At 41.1% G+C, this 19,625-nt stretch overlaps 2 pseudogenes; both read right to left on the reverse strand.

Moving 5' to 3' along the window:
- Positions 1–449: 449 nt before the first annotated feature.
- LOC120654488 lies at positions 450–4,703 on the reverse strand (annotated as a pseudogene).
- A 4,844-nt stretch (positions 4,704–9,547) lies between these two features.
- Positions 9,548–10,488, reverse strand: LOC120702492 (annotated as a pseudogene).
- Between the last annotated feature and the right edge of the window lie 9,137 nt (positions 10,489–19,625).

Below are 19,625 nucleotides of genomic sequence, written 5' to 3' on the forward strand. Positions count from 1 at the left end.
GAAACCCGCCTTCCGTCGCCGCTTGCGCCCTTGATTCAGGAGTGGACGCCACAGCTGCCGCCCGGCCTGATCTCCGGTTCCGGCTTCCCTTCACCGCCGTCCACCGCACGGTCCATCGGCCACAGCACCTCCATGGCAGCTCTCCGTCGACACTTGACGCCCGTGTACCTGCAATCCAAAGACCAAACGCACGGCGCAATCTCCACAGAGTCGCGACTACACCACGGTTAGTCCACTCCACGTGTTGACCACCCGTCAACACCTAACGCTCCACACGGGCACTGAAGAAGGAAACACAAGAACATAAACAAAATGCACACACAGCGGTTAGCCTTACACAAACACAAGCCAAAATCAAGCTAACGCGCCAAAACCTTCAAGTCATCACGACAATCACTCATCACAATATATGAGGTCAAGGTACTTGTCAACTTGACCTCTCAATCTCACGATCAAGCTCAATACGCAGCAGCCAAGGAGAAATCTTATCAGGGTCAATATCCTTATCAGACATTTCATAATATGACTGGACAAATTCCACATCCTCTTCAATCATTGTTCTAACTGGATCCGGATCATACCAAACCTCCGTAGCATGGGTCACACTACGCAGTATGGTGTACTCCAAAGCACATTGGACATTCTTAGCCAATTCTTTCTTCTTGTTCACCTCAGGCTTTAGGTAAACAGACAATGATGGAGTTTTTATATTCTTCGTAACATTAATGATCTCTCTCAGCCTGGGAAATCCAAGAGTAACATTCTTGGCACTGACACCTGCATAATGGAAGGTATTAAGTGTCATTTGAGTTGTCGGCTGCCCAATGGACTGTGCGGCAGGTATTAAGTGTCATTTGAGTTGTCGGCTGCCCAATGGACTGGGCGGCCACACATCCAACCATTTCACCAGGAGCCACCAAAGACTGAAAACCTGGACACAATCTCATCAACAATCCATTCAAATGCTTCCCTTGTAAGCCTGTATTCATTCAAGACTCTCTTGCTGGCAAATGTGGCACGAAGTTGGATATTAAAAAACAAAGTTGCATTTTTCTGTGCTTCAATGCTCATAGCATCATCACCAGGCACAACCTTAAGTCTTTCTTGCAGCTTATCTATTGCTTCCACAATTTCCATCGGATGCATGTCCGAACATGCTCTGGTGTCAATCTTGAATATCTTCTGGGCATTCCAGATAAGCCCTTGAGGTTGACAGGCATAGGCCATGCATTAGCACCACTTGTAGCAATCTCAGTCCCAAGCTGGAACTGGTCAGCTTCTCGCTTCTGAAACTCCGCATCTAACATATTTCTGAATTCAATGTTGGTCTTCAAATCATCAACATGGACAGGAAGCAAGTAGTTAGGCCTCCAGTTCTCATCATCCAGTTCATAGCGGAAGACATTATCAAACTCATCCTTTTCCATCTGCAAAGAGTCCAATTGTTGTTCTTCAATCCAAACAGCATCCATGCCATCTTCCCCATATAGGAACTGAATGACATCTCCTAAGGAATTTCTTACGGTACCATCATATTTCACCATGATATCCTCCATAGCTTCCACAAGCCTGCGTTGGATATACCCAGTCTCAGAAGTCTTCACGGCTGTATCAATCAGACTTTCTCTACCACCTATAGCATGAAAGAAAAATTCTTGTGGCGTCAGACCCTGAAGGTAAGAGTTCTCCACAAATCCACGACTTTCAGGACCATAGTCATCCTTTGTGAAATGTGGCAATGTTCGACCACTGAAACCAAATGGTATCCGCTTGCCCTCAACATTCTGCTGTCCAACACAAGCAGTCATTTGTGAAATGTTAATGAAACTGCCTTTGGAGCCTGCAGTGACCATAGCCTTCAAATTGTTGCTTTCAGACAAGCTCATCTGAGCACTGCTTCCAGCATCATCACGAGCCTTATTGAGAACCTGGAGTGGAAAGAAAATGGGTTGAAGTTAAACAATTCAACTGAGAGTGATATTGCTCTTTTGAAAATGAAAGCAATCTATTATCAAGTAAGCAAACAACTACCTGATTTACTTTATTTTCAAATGACTCCATCATTGTGCGTCCAGGCTCAGCTTCCAACTTCCTGTCGCATGCTTGTTTAATAAGGTCCTTCACGTCATTCTTAGCTTTCGAAATTGTCTGATAAATGTTCTCCATAGTGGCCGCATCTGCAATCACATCCCCTATTCCAATACTGAAACCAATTTGAAAAGGCCAGTAGTTGACAAGCCACTGTGTATGACCTAAGAACTTGCGCGCTGAATTTGGACCAACCTCTTCCCTGCAAAGAATTTAAAATGAAACTAGCTTAGTAGAAAGAAATGAGGAAAATTACTAAACCATGTAACTTACGAATCAGAATGTTAATTGCAGCATAATTACCAAATAACATGAATAAGACTTCCAGCGCCTGTTCCCAGAGTCTTTTTGCAAAGTGTACCAGATAGAAGCTCTCCCTTCTCTATCCTGACCTCAGTATCACCAGGAGTAGTAAATCTTGTTTCCTCTTCAGAATGCCAGGAAGAAAACCGAATTAAATTTATTTGCTTGGGGATAATCAGACTAAAAACTTGTTTCCCAGTCCAAATGGGCCTTGGTTTCAGAATAGCAGGAGCAGGAATCTTTCCGTCAAAGTCTTCCCACCACATCAATATGTTCATAAATACATCCTGGAATGAATTTCACAACATTGAACTATAAAACTCAACAGGAAATACTAATGGACAGGTAAGTAGAGTTTATCCTCATTAACCTTATCAATGAGAGTGTCCCTTTTGGTGATTTCGTGACACCCAAGCAGCGTGTCCTGGACAATACCCATCACAGGCCTATTTGATTGTGGACACAATACATTTTGGCACCATCATCAACTCTAGAACTTCAGCTCTGGTCTCAAACGACTGGGGAACATGCATATTCATTTCATCGCCATCAAAATCAGCATTATATGGTAAAGTGACAGACAAATTTAACCGGAAAGTTGAGTAGGGCATAATTTTGATACGATGCCCCATCATAGACATTTTGTGCAAACTTGGTTGCCGATTGAAAAGAACAAAATCTCCATCATTGAGGTGCCTCTCCACCTGGGTGATCAGACATAAAATGGTAAATAAAAAGATTCAGATGGGATTATAAAAAAGTATCAGAGCTACAGTAACAATGATGCAAGTATTCACCTTATAACCAAGCTCCAAATGCAAATCACTACTTTTCTTCACATAACGAAGATCAAGCCTCTGACCATCTTCTCTAATAATGTAATTGGCACCTGTCTTCCCTGGGGGAGGGTAAGCCCCATTTTCTACGAGTTCTTTTAACCTGAGATCATTGGATTTCATTGCAAGTAATCAGAAAAATACAGTAGTTACATGGAACAACAGTGACTTGTTTACCTCTCAATGTTATATGGAGTGACAGTTTCTGGATATGTCAGGTTCAAAGCGATGCTCCTTGGCACACCTAATTCATCAATGTTAATATTTGGATCTGGTGTGATAACAGTGCGGGCTGAGAAATCAACTCGCTTCCCCATCAAATTTCCTCTAACCCTGCCTTCTTTTGCTTTCAACCTGCTGCAAATTGATTTAATAGGCCTTCCAGAACACTGTGTGGCCTGAGAATTTGGGGAAAAACAGAAGCAAAACTTAGCATGATACCAAAGTAACACGAAAGCGATGATTGAGCATTTGATTTAACAAGTAATATGCAGAAAAAAAATTTAAAATACTCACCTTGGGTTGGTCAGAAAGGTCATTATCAAAGTATGTAGCAATGTAAAATTGCAACAACTGGGCAACCTCTGTTATAATATGAGCTGGAGCTCCTTTTGTCTGTTGCCTCCTCAAGTTCTCATTGTGCCGAATTATCATAGATAACTGATGAGTCAAATCATCCTGTAAGAAGCAAATGAAAGGCCCAGAAGAACAACAGTGAGATAAAAAGGTGCATTTGTAATCCATCCATGCATCAAACAATTGGACACAAAATAATAGTGGTACTAGGCTCACCTCACTTCTGGAATAAGTGCCCATCATGACAGATGGTCTAACAGGGGGTGGAGGAATTGGAAGAACCTGGAGTATCATCCAATCTGGACGGGCAAATTTGGGATTCAGGCCCAACAGAAGACAATCCTCATCAGTTATGCGCTTGAGAACGTCAAGGACCTGGTCAAACAAGAAATATATAAGAAAAACACATGATTATAGTATTATTAGAACAACTTGTTGAATTGAATAAAGATCAAATAAATACCATCTCAGCAGAGAGCGACTGCTTTCGTCCCACTGACTCCACTACCATCTTCATACCATCAACTGTAATATTTGGCTGCTGAGCACCGCAACCACCTCTTTTTTTTTACAGGCTTATCAGTGCCTTGATGCTCGTGAATACAAAGGTCATCAACCCTGTCACAGAACTCTTTGCTCTTTGCTCTTTGCTCGTGAATACAATGAGGTATATTAATCTATGATTAGCGGATGGTTACTATAGCATCACTGTAGCAATTATGAATTAATCAGGCTCATTAGATTCGTCTCGCGAATTAGCACTCAGCTGTCAAAAAACATTTATAAACAGATTTTATTTAATACTATAAAATAGTAAGATTCATTTTAATGTGATAGGGACTTATGAAAAAAGTTTGGAACCAAACGGGGCCTCAGAGGAGGCGGCCTCGCGCTCCCCATTGGGCCCCACATGACACCCAGTAGGCAACTGGAAGCCGTGCTCCCGACTGCCCTCGCTGCATGCAAGCCGCTGCCGTCTCACGCGCCTGCTACCCCGAGCGAGACGGTGAAATTGGGGGGCACGGCTCACAAATTTGTGGAGGTGGCGGCGGATCCAGTGGAGAGACAGCGAGGAGGATGGGGCGCGTCTGCGATTTCGATTCAGCATATGCATATGCATCATGGATCTTAATTCAATCCAGAACTCACAGCACACTAGTGTTGGAATATATTTGGAGCAAAAGTGTTTCTATCCCTATTTTACAGTAAAATGGTGATTTTATTTTCATTTTTTTAACTTTGTGGTTTTACTTGGTTGTCCCGCTCCCGCCTCGGCGGCGCCCATTACGCAGGCGCGGCGGGTGAGACCCCACACTCCCACAGCCGCGGTCGCGCCGCACGCGACGCCACGACGCAGGGCCCTCGGAGGGTGGGGAAGAGGATGGGAAGCACCGACGGTCGCTGCCGCCGGGCTCTCCAAACCCTACCTCAATACCTCCGTACGTACCTCACAATAGTTGTGTCGCGTTTCGTTTTTGCGATCCAACCGGATGAATGGAGATAATGCCAAGCACCTCTAGGCATTTTTTATTTTTCAATATTTTTCTTCCATTTAATCACAGCAACCCAAACGGCAAAATCACAAAATTTAAAAAGAAGAGGTAAAATCACCATTGAATGGAAGAGGTAAAAAGAAGAGGTAAAATTTTCAACTCGTTAACATTTCTTAGTAGCTCTTCTCTGAATTTGGGTTTCCAAGCACATTTGTTTTTCTTTTGTATAGCTTCAGTTCTTAATGCTTGTTCACGAAAGATAACAGATCTTCAATTTTTCATCATGATAACTAGAGATCCAGTGCAAAACACAATGATAGCTTCTTTAGAAGAACAATACGGGGGACATCAGATTGGATTTGAGAGGTAGGACCTTTCATGCATAACTAGGCGTATAACCTGCGCATTTGCGCGGCTAGTATTGAAAATTCAAAAATTTGCATGTCGTTGTATCCTTACTTAAAGGTTATACTATTTACCATACATCATCCTGTTCATTATCGTAAATTATGTCTTATTGTTGATTAAAACAATTCAACTATGATCTACCTATAATAACAATTTGATTTGTTGAGCTTTAATAATATTATGCAGATAATTATTCTTATTTTCATTTTATTTTGATTGATTGTTGTTAGCTTTAGATTTTATTAATAGTATATATTTGTAACTGATACATAGCTAAATGATATTTTATATTTAATTTTTCATAATAGCATTAGTAGGTGATTTTTAATTAGCCACAGGGGTATTTTAGGCTAATTTTTATCGTAATGACAGTGGTGGGTAATTTTTATTTTTCTATTTTTCTCCGATTAACGTAAGAATTTCTAGACCTTGAGAGCGAACGTGTAGGCTCCTTTTGTTTTATCGTAATGGCAGTAGTGGGTAATTTTATTTTTCTATTTTTCTCCGATTAATGTAAGAATTTTTAGACCTTGAGAGCGAATGTGGAGGCTCCGTTTGTTGGCCAAATAATAAGATAATTCTACCGTTGGTAACTTTGTTTTCCTTTCCGTCGTCGCCTGGTTTGCAGATATGTTGCCAAGTTCTCTGCGTTACACATGCTGAATGCTCTGCTTTTTTGTGTGATGGAAGCAGAGGCACGTGAGAAACATGGTGCCTAAATCTGGGAGTCGACCTGATCTGAATGAGAAAAGTTGTCATCTAGAATTTTTCGATTTGTGAAACTGTTGCATATTCGGCTGAGAAAAGTTTAATCTAGATTTTCCTTTTATGTATAATGCAGCTTGTCCTTTTCTTGTTGGCCTAAATGGCAACTTAGAAGAAAATCATGCGAATGACCGATACTCGCTTCAAGAATTTTAAATTTCTAAGCGTAGGCATATAATTAACAACTAGTTGATTTCCCCGCGCATTGCTGCGGGAATTTGAAGCTATAGTTTAGATGATGGTTTGAGGTTATTGTTTAGGTAACATATTTGGAGATCAATGAGAAAATATGAATAAGGTATTTCAATGGATATATGAAGATAACAAATTAATTTATAAATGATTAATGGAGAAAAATGTGAATAAGATACTTTCAAGGATATATAAAGAAAAATGTGAATAAGATCCCCGTGCATGCGCATCCTGGACATGGGCCTAGAGTTGCAGGCCTGAGTAGCCGCAGCCGCTCCAAACGGGCAGTCGAAGGGCGCGCACGCAGACTCCTCGTGGCCGCGCTTATCGGTGTATCAGAGGGCCTCGCCGCGTTGTATCTCGTGAACCGGCATGGGGTCACCGTCGGCGCCATGAAGCTCTCCAGCTGCCCGTTGCGGAGGTCTTCGATGAGCTCACTGTAACACCAACACTTCCGATTGAAGCGGTGTCAGTGTTCTCGCCTTCGGGCCACCGGTGAGGAGTTTATAGGCGGGCCTGAGAAAGCCGAGCAGTCAATTGAATGGAACCCGAAGAGCTACGGATTACTCCCTTCAGACCATTTTATTAGGTGCCATGAGGCTAAACACATATACCAAGAAGAAGTGAAACATTAATATGCATATATGCATATGTGATTTTATTAGATTCTGGATAGATTCAGTTAACCAAGGTGAGAGTTACTTGTGAGAGTTAATGTGCATGCATGCAAATTCTCTCCTTGGCTAATGCATGCAAAACCAAACCACCCAAAATAAAATACATGGGGGCATGCAAAACAGACAGACACGCATGCAAAATGGTCATTAGTCTTCTAAGCCACCTTAATGGAAACATAAAAACTGCCTGGGAAAGTAAACAAAAGAATACGGACAGACACGCATACAAATGATTCTCACGTAAACTATTTCTTTGCTGAGAGATAGTGCAACATTTCAATTAATGACGGTTAGTGGGATGGAGGATGATGAATCACATCCTATGCCCAAGATTTATCTATCTACCGAAGATCAATGGTTGAAACAAAAAGGATGGTGTGGCTTAACGTGGTTGCAGAGAAATCAAAGTTAATGATCTTTAGTGGGGAGCTTCTTTATAGGTTTTATATATAATGGAGCCTAGTAACGGGCTACAAGTACAACAAAGGCCTGTTAATAAAATGGGCTTTGGTTGCCTAAGCCCAGCGCGGCATCACCAGAACCATGTCCATGTGACCATGTCTTCCTCAGCAAAGGCCGCGGCATCATCTGCATGAGGTGAAAGTGTGAGCTTTGCTGGTCTGCCATGTTGCTTAGAGGGGTGGACATCATCAGTACCAAGCTCGAATATCCGCTGAAGAGTGTCAATGGCCAAGACGAACAAGTATGGAGAAAGGGGGGCTTCTTGCCAAAAACTGTGCTTGTGTTTGAAATGTTGTTCCAGGACACAATTGAAAAAGCAGGGAACTGAAGATGATAACGAGTTGAAAAATGACTAAATAAGAGCAAGCCAGTCACGCCACCGTGGTGGAAGCCTCTGTATTGAAGCAGCTCAAAACGATAAAGCTACCAAACTAAATCGAAGGCCATGGAAATGTGTAGCTTGAACAGCAGGGACGGTGTGCGTGTTCGATGATATGCACTTGCTTGCGCACATATACAAAAGCACTTTGAGAGCGCGAGATGAGACTGTCCAACTTGGGATCCAACCTGAGAGCTAGGACCTCCAATATAATCTTTTTTTAGAGAAAAGTCCAATTTATATTCTTGAACTAGCGCAAAAGTTCGATTATGAACTTTCAACTACAAAATCGGATAGCATAGACGATCCAACTGCCGAAATTGGGCAAATATGGACCTCAAGGTGGTTTTAAAGTTCATTTTATTTATTTTTTAAAAAAAATCAAAACTAATTCATTTTAAATCAGAAAAATATGAAACTAGTACAATTTTTTTCTAAAAATGTAGCATATTATTGGTCTATTTGAATCTTAGTTGTTTAAAAATAATAGGAACAACTATAAGCAACCAAATATTATGAACATAAAAAGATTGAATCTAAATAACTAACAAGTATCGTGCCAATAGATATGTTACATTTAAAAAACAAACTTTTGATACTCATTTGGTTTTTTTAAAAATAAATTATTTATAATTTTTAGTTTAAATTGAATATTTTTTATTCGCACAAAATAGAAAACTATCTTTAAAACCACCTAAAGGGTCAAATTTGTCCGATTTCAACAATTGAATGGCGTTATCCGGTTTCGTAGTTGAAGGTTCATAATTGAATGTTTATAATAGTTCAAGGGTTTGAACTTTTATAATAGTTCAAGGGTGTAAACTAGATTTTCCTCTTCTTTAAAAAAAAAAATCCTCCAATCTTAGCAAAAGAGTGGATTGAGCTTAGAGGTCGAAAATCCTTCACCATCTCCGCTGCTTCCTTCTTTGGTAAAAGGATGATAGAGGCACTGTTAAGTTTTAACTAAAGGCCCAGTTTTAATGGCAAAGATCCGCAGATTTTATAGAATTCACCTGTAAAACCGTCAAGGACGCATTCTAAACCAAAGATCCAGGGAAGGGAATATCAAAGCCATTGTCCTCCACCTTGCTCAGGTCAAGTTCCTCCCAGTTGAAGGTTCTTAACTCCTTTGTTCTCAAAAGTTCCTGCTACAAATGAAATAGCTAGCCACGAATAACAGATCAAACAACAGCTCACAAGAATTCTGGTAGCTCTGCCCGTCCAAATTGGGCCTGCAATACTCAAAAGAATGACCGTTGATCAGTACTAGAACACACATCAATTTCTGCAGACTGAGAATTGACGTATCCCAAAGTGGTGATTTATTTGCAGGCCAAAGTTTTTTTTTCTTTATGTAGAATCTGGAAATTGCATTCATTTATTGAATTGGGAAACAGGATCACAAGATAAGAGGAACACTGACGCCATGACAAGCCACAAGCAGCATCGTCTCTGAGCATAAATCATACAACGTTTGTTTCAGAAAAAGATCCTAATTTTCCTCTTCACAAGCTTCCAAGCGTAGTCGTCCTCGCTGTCTGAAGAGAGATCCCAGTCTTTGAACACCTCGTCGCGTGCTTCGTCGCTCAGCCTAAATGCCTGAATGCCTCGGCCCTTTCACCGAAGTAGTCGTAGTCGACCTCCACGAATCTTTGGAGGCGTACTCGCGGCGGACCCACGCCTGGAACTTCGCGAACTTCGCTTCATCCTCGTAGCAGAGTCGGGCACAATCGTAGAGCAGCACCGTGAACTCGTCCTTCTCCTCCTCCGGCGACGGCACCAGCGACAGGTTGGCACGCTTGAGCCCTCGGAACTCGGAACAGACAGGCTCGTTCGACTGGGCGAGGATCCAGTCGACCTCCTCCTGCGGCAGCCGCCACATCTTCTTCGCCGGAGCCTCCTCTCCTTCGTCGTCGGCGACTGCCGGCGCTGCCGGCTCCTTCTCCGCCTCAGAACAGTCGATCCTTTTGCTGGCACGTTCCTCCAGCGAACGCTCCTCGCTGGCCAAAGACTCCGCCGCCTTTCTTTTGCTAGGGGAGACCTTCGGCGCACACTCGACGCCGGCCATCGCTGATCTAAGCTCCCCTCGCCTGGCCGAGAGATCTGAGTGGGATTGCGGAGGACCCGGAGATGACACCGTGAGGGATTTGGGACTGCGGCAATTCGTTTTCGATCTGGGGGAGAAGGATCGAAATCCTTAAAGAGCACTCGCGCGCCGTTACTCCTTGGAGCTAACGATGGCCACGTGTGTCCTTACTAGAGAGATACTGCTTCCCAATTTTGCTTCGTATTCAGCCCGCGTCGGCCGTTTCTCAGGTACTGTTTTATATTCCAATATTATTTCGAAATTTCTAGACATATTTTTTTTATCCATTTCCCATTTCCCTTTCCTTTGGTCTCGAGGTGTAGGCAAAAGGGGATCGCCGGATTTGAGGTGATTCGAGGGAGACAAGGCGGCGAATCGCCAGAAATCCGTCTTGATCTCGACGTCGCGCACCGCGCTTGCCGTGCGATTCATCCACGCCGAGGCGGAGTATGCACGAGAAGCGAGCGGAAGCTGCACCGACGCCGAGCTCGCCGCGCCTCCGTTTTGCCTGCTTCGTGGGGAGTACGTCGGAGACGAGGAAGCAGCCGCACCGAGCTTCGCCGCACTTCAGTCCCCTGCATCGTGGGTGGGGGTATGTCGGAGCCGAGGAGGCAGATGCGCCGACATCGCAGCCGTCATTTTGACTGCATCGAGGCAGAGTACGACGGAGAAAGAGAAGGCAAGCCACACCGAGCTTGCCGCGTCTTCGTTTCATCTGCATCGAGCCGAAGTACACCGGAGAAGAGAAGAGAAGCCACGCCAAGTTCGTCGTGCGCCGTCGTTTCGCCTGCACCTAGTGGATCGATGCGTATCGACACCGAGGTAGAAGGGGATTGCAATTGACTCCCCTACTTGCTTTTGAGGGGGGGTCTATCCTCCTCATTGACATCGACCGCAGCAACCGTCGCTGGCCTTCAATTTCAGGTGAGCTACATCGCCCCGTCCTGCCTGTCCCTCGAATGCATGACATGTTCCTCCTGCATAGCACCACGATATCTTCCTCCTGCAGACCACCACGGCAGCACCCTGCTAGGGGAAGCACTTGCACACAAGCATCCGTAGGATTTTGATCTTAGGTTTCTGCATCTGATTATTTATCTCATCGATGAGCTGCCTGCAGAAAGCCTGGCTTTAGTAGGTAAATTTTCATCACAACATTATAAGATTTCAGGCTTTTGGCAATATCACCTTAGAGATTGAATTCAACATACCATTATACATATTGTTCAAATCAAGGATCATCTGTTCTTTTTTTATTCACTAACAAGGAAGACATGTTCCCATCAAGATTTTCTTTTCAGAAACAAGCATGCATAGTTGTTTTCTCTGAAAATTTCAACATAGAGGCATCATATTTTTAATTCTGACCTATACATCATGGGCTACATATAGTCAAAGTAATTATCTGAAATTTAGAGAAAAACTATTGATTATATGTATTCTAAGTTTACAAGTAGTACTCACTGAATGTGTTTTTAGCCATGTGGCTTGAAAAGAAAGTGACATATGAAGTTTTTAGAACATGACATTATAGTTATTTAGCTTTTAGTTACAAAGTTTTTGCCATGATACTTGAAAGTTTGCAGCATCCAAAGTTTTTGACTGTATCATTGTTTGGAGAGGTTTCTTCAACATAAAAAACACCAACATGTTAGCATGTTCCCATTTTTTTGCAGTATATTTTTGCCTAGGCAGCTGCAAAGTTTACTGTTTTTTGGTAGGAGCAAGTGCACTGTGCCATGGAGAAGAAGGTACATATTATTTCTTCCATGTTTTCTAAAATTCTTTTCATTTGCCCACAGACTGGGATTTGCATAGATTCTCTTTTGTACATGCTATTTTTGAATGATATTAGGACTAGCTAGATGTATGTTTCAGATATCACTACTAGGTTATTTTTACTCAATCATGAGTCTACTTGAAAAGGATAATGAGTTTTTATATAAAACTCTTGGTCTACAAATGTAATGTTCAATATATGCTAGCACTAAGTTTCAGATATATGAGTAGGAAGTTTTGTACATGTAATTAAAATCTTTTCAATACCCAATGGGCTAAAATATTGCAATCTGTAATATAAAAGCTTTTACTTGTGAATATGTAATTATCCAAAATGTTTTCGGGATGTACAATGCTCCCTAACTAGCCAACATCTCAATGAGTCAATGGGGTAGACTACTAGTTGAAAAATGCTCAAATGGTCCTTTCTTGGTTCTCTTTAACTTTTTGCATGAAAGTTTAACCTTGCATCTAACTAGTCCTCAAAGAAACTAGCTAGATAAGTGATCTTTTAGCGCTAGAATGAGTAATATTATTGCCTTAATAATTGTTCTATGCCTAAGGTTGCTAGCCCAAGTAGCGACAGTAGCCGATTGGCACCCTGCAGGTCGCGAGTTCGAACCCCGGCTGGGGCGAATTTCAGCCCGCGATTAAAAAAACCCCTTCGATGTGCTCGCCGAATGGCATGGCCCTTGTGGGCATAGGCCAAGATTGGGTTTTTTTTTCCGCAGACGGAGAAGCCGTTGTTGCTTCCTCTTAATGAAATACGGTGGGGGGCATTTCAACCCCCCCCCCCTCCCCGGCCGCATTTTTTTCTTAATAATTGTTCTATAGCTTTGTCACAGTACGACATCTTACAAACAACAGCACTACACTACATACCAAGATTATCTTTTTGAACTAAACATAGTCTCCTCAATCACGCAGATATATTGTTTTTGTACATTGGTTGAACCTCAATTTTCTTTTAGATTTTTTTACTTTAAAGTTTGTGTTCTGGCTAAAATTCATCAGTTTATATCCATAATTTGAATGCTAGACCAAAGTTCTATATTTATAATTTAGAAGTTTGCAACATTCTAGTAGAAAGATTCTGGTATGCAATATGAGAGTTTAGATATAGAAAATATTGTATATATATGTTAAAAGTTTTATATATGAGAGCCAAAAGTTTTTAATAGGCTAGTACAAAGTTCCCAACTTCAAAATGCCAAGTTTTAAGTTAGTTTCTGATTTTGGAGCACAAAGTTCTGTATCTAGGAGTAAAATGTTCGAAGATGTGCTAATACAAAGTTTATGAATACTATTATTTTTGAAAAAATACCTTACTGTGCCTAGTACTCTCCATAAAAAATGAAACTAATGTGTTTTGAGTTGCTAGTATTTGTAGCAATTCACCAAGGCATTTCCACAGTAGGGTCCTTTTGTTTTTCTAAATTATGGTGAATTTTATTTTGTGAGTTGTGACCATGATGTGTCCACATTAACAAGAAGCTTACTAAACTCCTAATGTGTGCAGGTGAGACCAAGGCTCATTGATAGCTCTGAAACAAGACTTTGAAGCCCACCAATTCTCAAGCATTCAGGTGAGATCAAGGCATCCATTTCTGTAAAAAAATTCTATGCATAATTTCTAAGTTTATAAATTCATAATGTATACATATGATTTTTTTACCTGCATAAGCAAAATCTGATATGTGGTTCATAAGTTCTGCATACATTATTCAAAAGTTTTTTGACATGGTGTGTATAAATTTGATACTCCGGTATATATAAGATTTATAAATTTAAATATATATGCATATTCATGGATTCTCGACATATGAGTCAAAAGGTTTTTTTACATTTCATGAGTAGTCATGAATTCTTTACTGATTCAAAGCAATTTTCCTTAGTTTGCACATGTGTGCTGCTAGCAAATGCAGCGAAACGACACATATGATCCAACAAACACATCTTTTCATAGTTTTAAGTTTAAAAGTTTTTGAAACTACAAAGTCTATTATCATGATAGCAGAAAGGTTCATAATACAGATTCCAAATGCTTGCCATGTACCACGGTGCCGAATGACACATCAGTCTGATGCAGTGTTGCCACATACTAGCTACTCCTTCCGTTCTTCGCAAGGGACCAACCAACGGTGCCTGGATGCTTTGCCACAGAGGCGCTCTGGAATCAACTGTTCCCAGATGCCCCGGTACAAATTAAAATACCCCCTGCAGCTAATCATTATGTGTACATGGCAATAATTTTCATCTTCCATTTCATTGATATCTAGTCTGAGGTCCAGAGCACATGCTACTTCACAATTGAGCTAGTCCTACAGCCTTAGCAACCAGCTCTATCTTGTAATGGTAAAATCTGCTAGCATCATCTATTCCCCTCATTCTGACTGAGTCAATTCTGGGGGGAGGCTAATCAGATTGAGGCATACGACTAATATATTTGTATTTGGTTTCAATCTAATTGGCATTAATTTTCTAAATGATTATTTTTTGCATAGGATTAATATAGCAGGGTTACAAGGGTAAGAATCAATTATCATAATTCAAGGATAGAAATCCCAAATTTGCAACCCATTCCATAATTTTCTATTGTTTATTAACTATCATGCTGGAAGCTATTGTACACGAATTTCAAAGTTTTACATCTCTAGGTATAAAGTTTTCAGTATATGTGCCTAAAGTTTGCGCACCAAACTCCACAATAGGAAATAAAACTCTTTTTTATTAGGCACACAAGTTCAAGGTTGTGAATTGAAGGGTTCAAAGTTTTTATTTCATGAATCATGACTTGATATATTCATTATTTTTGTAACTATTTGTCAAAAGTTTCTATATACATGATCTGAAAGTTCCTCAATATTTTCATTCAAAGTTTCCAAGTAGTCATTTTAGAGTTTTAGCATAGAACTTTGTAAATTTGGACTAGTATGTTTTATGCACGTCACAGTTGTTTATATGTTCTAATGTTCAGGATTGTAACATATTTCCAGATAAAGTTTTAAAATCGAGAGTTACAAAATTTATGATAGGTTAGGACAAAGTTCCTAATATGTAATGCAAATTTTTTTAATTATGAAGTATTAGATCTAAAAGTACAAATTTTTAAATGTGGTATAAAAAAGTTCCAGACTTTTTGGAAGAGAAAAGTTGGATTCACGAAAGTACAAAGTTTATAACATGCCACTACAAAGTTTTCTGATTGGGATTGCAAAGTTCCGAGTTTATTTTGCTGAGATATTTTTGACAAGTGATTTGTAAAGATCTTGAGTTGAAAGTGCAAAGTTATTGAATTTAATGTTAATTTTTTATTTCAGTATAAAGTTTTTTATGTAAACATTTATATATATGTATTTATGGAAGGTTTCAAATATCCATGTATAAAGTTTTGTATCTAGTATTATAGATTTTTAAATTTAATTATAGAAAGTTCTTAAATTTACTGTATAAATTTTTGGAATTACAAAGATTACATGTATAAGGCTGTATTCATATTTTTGAGGATTTTTTCTGGTTCGTATTGATTCCATGCCTATTGGTGTAATTATCTTCTCACACACGTCTTGTTGGTTTTGTTAACCCACAACATTAGCTTGGGATTCGCGTGAAGTTTCTAGAGCTGGAGAAAATTTGTTTTCTCCCAATGCAAGATTACATAAGCGGTGTAGTTCGAGAGCAGGGAGCAAGATCATATTTGAGGTGAGCTGGATATCCTCCTTCATGTTCATTCGTATTTTTTGCTGATGCTGCCTACATGTATTAGCAAATTCCCATTCTCTTTGTCTAGACCAGATAGCCCATCCATTTCACTTGAAAAGCCTACCTTTTGTTTGTGAACCACACTTGTTATTTTTATATTTTTGGTCTTTATATGTCTGAAAGTTTGGAACTGTTTTACAGTTATATGTCAAGCATAGGTATCCTATAAAGTTTTATATATAGTAATCAAAAGTTTGGTTATATTCTATTGTAAAGGGTTATGCATGCAAATTGAAAGTCGAGGATATTAGAGTTTTCAATTGTGTTCTTAGAATTTTTTGAACTACAAGTGTAAAGTTTTGTACACTTAGTTCATAAGTTTTTAAAAATACTAATGTGAAGTTTTTAGTTTAGTTATGTTCATTAAAAATTATGGATTCTATATATGCTCTGACATGTTTTGTAAATGTTCATTATTTTTCTATATTTTTCATTTTTTTACCCAAACACAGCACACACCGTGCTCCACACATAGTCTATTCGTGATATATTGTTTTCATATTGTTTTCACGGTTCATGAGTAGTCAAAATATATTAACTTATTCAAAGATCAATTTCATATTTTAAAGTTTGGGACTATAAAGTTTATTAGTGTGCTACTACAAAGTTTATAGTTTCATATTTCAAAGTTTTTGGGGACTACAAAAGTTTATTATGTGGTAGTACAAAGCTCATAGTTTTAGATTTCAAAGTTTTGTTGGACCGGAGGGGGACTATAAAGTTTATTCGTGTTCTTATGCTAGTGCAAAATTCAATTTTTTAGTTTTTCAAATTATTGTGCTAGTACAAAGTTCATAGTTTCAAAGTTTCTATGGCTGCAAACTTAATTTATTACTATGGTACTACAAAGTTCAAGGTTTCTTTTTCAAAGTTTCTTTTGGAGCTGCAAAATTTATTATTGTGGTACCAGAAAAGTTCATAGTTTCATATTTCAAAGTTTTTTGGGAAGCTAATAAAATTTATTAATGTGATAGTAAAAAGTTCATAGCTTCAGATTCCAAAGTTTTTAAACTAATAAGAAACTATTACAGTAATATAAAGTTTATAACTTCTGACTTCAAAGTTTTGAAACTATAAACTAGGTTGCATTTTCTTTTTCTCTTTTTATTTATATTATTTTTTGATGTAGAAAATATTTTAAATAGAATTTTATGTTTTCTCAAGATGCAAAACCATTACGTGAATGCATATTCTACTACTGCTGACAAACCCATGCAACGAAAAGTATGACACCCTTGTGGAGATAAAAAAAATATTAAGCATGCATGTAAGTTCATTTGTGGATATCTTTTTTTTTCTCATTTTTCAAACTTATTATAACAGAGCACAAGAGTCACAATTTCCTTCCAATTTTTTCAGAGCGTCACCATCGAGTTCTATAAGTGAATATGTGCAGTTTACTGTTAAAAAAAAGATAACATTATTGGATGAAGAATATGGACGTATTGTTTATTCTATGTTGGAGAACAACAACCAATCAGTTTTTTTTTAATTTATCCTCCTGTAAGCATAATAACATGGAGAATTGTTCCACATTTTTTTAATCAAATCTCACGACGTTTCTTATTTCTATTTTCTCAATCTTCTTCCTTGCTTCTACATTCATATGTATGTGAAACCCCCCGCCCAATTACTCACTCACACACCCGTTGTCTCGAAAAAAAAAAAAGTAGAGGAGGGGTGGTGGAGGGCGGTGGCGGCCTTATCATTCCGGGTTGCTGGGGGCGGGACGGCTCCATGGCCGCCGGCCATAGAGGAGGGGTCGGGGGCGGCGGCGGCGGCGGCCAGGCGGTGGCGGCGGATCGTCCGGCGGAGGGCTCGGCGGCGCGGGAGCGCCGCCAGCCGGGCGGGGCCGGACAACCGGTGGGCGGAGCCGGCGGCGGGGGCGAGGAGAAGGCGGCGGCGCGCGGCAGCGAGCTCGGTTAGGGAAGGCGGCGGCGGAGGGCGGCGGCGGAGGTGCCGAGGGCGGCGCCGGAGCCTGGGAGGCGGAGGAAGGCGGGGGAGCGGGGGGCGGAGTGTAGCTGCGACAGCTCGGCGCGAGCTCGCGCGAGCGAGGAATAGACGCCCCAGTAATGCTGCCACAGCCACCGTCGTCTTCCCCCGGCCGGAACGAGGCCGGCGGCGTCCGCCTCCCCCGCGCAGCCCCCCGGCAGCGGCACCGACCGCGCGGTGCTGCTCGCCTTCAAGGCCGCGCTCTCCGACCCACTCGGCGTGCTGCGCCGGAACTGGACCGGCGGCGCATCCGCGTGCGACTGGGTCGGCGTGTCGTGCAAAATCTGCATCGTCTGAGGTACATCCGCCTTGATGACAATTACTTGAGTGGGCCGGTACCTTCTTTCATGTTTAACAACACGCCTTCTCTGAGCATGATCAACCTGGATAACAATAGCCTCTCCGGTCCGATACCAGCTAGTGTTGGGTCCCTGTCCGGGCTCACAAAACTTTACTTGCATGGGAACCGACTGTCTGGTCTTGTGCCGCCGGCCATCTTTAATAAGTCTATGCTTGAAGAACTGGTCCTAGCAAGAAACAATGAGCTCAGCGGCCGTATCCCTGATAATAATGTGACCTTCAATCTACCATTGTTGCAAATATTTTCAATCTCTGTGAATAAGTTCAGTGGAAAGATCCCATCGGGCCTTGCTGCGTGTACGTCTCTTCAAAAACTTTCTCTGTTCCTCAATTTCTTCGATGACTTCATCCCACCATGGCTGCCAACATTGTCACAGCTTGATTTTGTTTCACTGGGGGGCAATGAACTTGTCGGGTCAATTCCAACCGGAATGGGCAATCTTACCCGCCTGAATCAACTGAACGTTCTCCAGTCCAACCTAAGTGGAGGGATCCCAGCAGAGTTAGGACAACTAAGACAACTCTCATGGTTGAATCTTGCAGAAAACCAACTAACCGGTTCTATTCCGGCTTCACTTGGCAACTTGTCCAGGATCAATACATTGGATCTATCTCACAACCAATTGGATGGCAATGTGCCTGCAACGTTTGGTCGCCTCAGAGTTCTTCGGTTTTTCAATGTTGAAGCAAATAACCTTGGAGGAGAGCTTCATTTCTTGGGTGCTCTTTCTAACTGCAGGAATCTTCAACTCCTAGACGTTGCGATGAACTCTTTCATGGGCAACATCCCAGACAGCGTGGGGAATTTTTCAGACAAATTGCAAAAACTGCACGCGCAAGACAATCAAATCTCTGGTAGCCTGCCAGCTATGATAGCAAATACAAGTGGTCTCATCTCAATCCGTATCTCTGGTAACCAACTAAGCCAAATGATTCCCCGGGACATATTGCTAATGGAGAATCTCCAGAGCCTAAACCTCCAAAATAATCTCATGGTAGGGGTTATCCCTACTGAAGTTGGCATGCTAAGGAGTCTGGTTGAATTGCATTTGGACTCTAACAGATTCATTGGGCCAATACCTGATGGAATAGGTAATCTTAGCAATCTGCAAAGCTTGACCCTATCTCAAAACAACCTTTCTTCTTCCATACCCAATGGCTTGTGGCACCTCGAAAATATTATCCAGCTTAACTTGTCTCATAACTATCTCAGCGGTACACTACCCGTTGACACCGGGAGCATGCAAACAATAAATCAGGTGGATCTCTCAACAAATCATCTGTCAGGGGTAATTCCTACCTCTCTAGGTCAACTCCGAATGCTAACCTACCTCAACCTTTCTCGTAACATGTTTCAAGACCATATACCAGGCTCATTTAGCAAGTTAACTAGCATAGTCGCATTGGATTTGTCCGACAATTCTCTTTCCGGCACCATACCAGATTCCTTGGCCAATCTCATTCACC

This window comes from Panicum virgatum, chromosome 1K (genome assembly GCF_016808335.1).
Source record: "Panicum virgatum strain AP13 chromosome 1K, P.virgatum_v5, whole genome shotgun sequence".
Lineage (NCBI taxonomy): Eukaryota > Viridiplantae > Streptophyta > Magnoliopsida > Poales > Poaceae > Panicum > Panicum virgatum.